General features: G+C 53.6%; 1 long non-coding RNA gene across 1 annotated transcript in view; it reads left to right on the forward strand.

The window, feature by feature from the left end:
* Positions 1-724, forward strand: part of LOC111812937 — a 19770-nt gene extending 19046 nt beyond the window's left edge. Inside the window, exon 3 of the long non-coding RNA XR_002818301.1 lies at positions 572-724. This is a non-coding gene — a long non-coding RNA (uncharacterized LOC111812937). The remainder of the gene's footprint in view (positions 1-571) is intronic.
* The last annotated feature ends 601 nt before the right edge of the window (positions 725-1325 follow it).

Here is a 1325-nt window from a genome sequence, read left to right on the forward strand (position 1 = left end):
CCATGTCCAGCAGGGCAGCAGGATCTGTCCTTTTCTCACCTCCTCTGCTCTAGCCTTTCAGCGTCTCCTCTGCTTTTGACCTGGGTGCTCAAAGACCTTCTCTTGTTCTTTATGGAAGCAGAGTCACTTTATTCAGACAATCCTTTTGCGTCCACGTTTTCCTGGGACTCAGCACATCTGTTCTTTTAGGAAATTTCATTTCTCTCTTATCTAAGTTAAACATGGACACAGGGTAAGGTCAATTCACCCCGCGCACGGGAGGCAAACCCCAGCCTCTGCCGGCTCTGCTGCTGCTGCCGCCGCCGCCAGGTCGGCCTTCCCGCTGTGCTCACCTCACTCCCATTTCTCTTCTCCTTTACTGTGCCCATGAGGGTGGCCTCGTGTCCAGCTGACACAGGGCGAGGGCTGCAGCACCTCGGGCTGCTGAGGAGAGTTTAGCTTTCCTAGTACACGTGCTGTTTCTTTCCTTTCTTCCTGCTGGAATATGGATGTGAGGCTGTCTCAGTTATTTTTACTCGTTGCTGGGACAAATACCCGACACTCAAAATGCAAGAAGGAAAGGTTTATTTAGCTCACAGTTACTGGACGGTTCAGTCCATATTCTGCTGGCTCAAAGGGAAACGACAGCAGCTCATGCGGCAGAAAACCATGAAGAGCAGGGGAGGAGCAGCAGCTATGTTGTCCAGCAAGCCGCTCTCTTCCTTCTGCGCTGACTGCGAAGACCAGCGCTGCTCCACAGTGGCGCGGCCACCAAGATCAAGCTCCTCGGAAGACTGGGACTTCTCCCCATGGAAGCTGGGTGGGGCAGGGCGCCTTCCTGCCTTTCTCAATTCCTGGGCTCCACGCATGGCAAGGCGAAGACTGAGAACGCAGAGCTGATTCAGACAAATTGACACAATGTATCAGCTAACACAGATGCCTGGAGCTGCAGCTGCTATTTCACAACCGTGAGGCATCAAGGATGAGGAAGGACAGAGTGTAGCTCTAGTTCTTGGGCCTTGGAAATAACCCTCACTGCGCCTACTTCAAGATTTGGGGGAGGGGTGGGAAGGCTAGGGATTGAACCCAAAGCTTCTCACTGAGCTACAGCCCCAGCCCTTATTTCTTATTGTGAGACAGCCTCATTATAGTCCTCAGTCTAGGTTCAAACTTGTGATCCTCCTGCCTCAGCCTCTCAAGTGCTAGGATTCCGAATGCACGCTACCACACCTGGCTTTGCGTTTCCTTTGAATGCACTGGCTCTGCAGGGGTGGGCACAAGTCAGGCAGCTGCGGGCAGCCAGTCTGAGCACCAGGCTGGGGGAAGCACCCACCCACAGGTGGGAA

Source organism: Octodon degus, unplaced genomic scaffold, assembly GCF_000260255.1.
Source record: "Octodon degus isolate 3935 unplaced genomic scaffold, OctDeg1.0 scaffold00153, whole genome shotgun sequence".
Taxonomy (NCBI): domain Eukaryota; kingdom Metazoa; phylum Chordata; class Mammalia; order Rodentia; family Octodontidae; genus Octodon; species Octodon degus.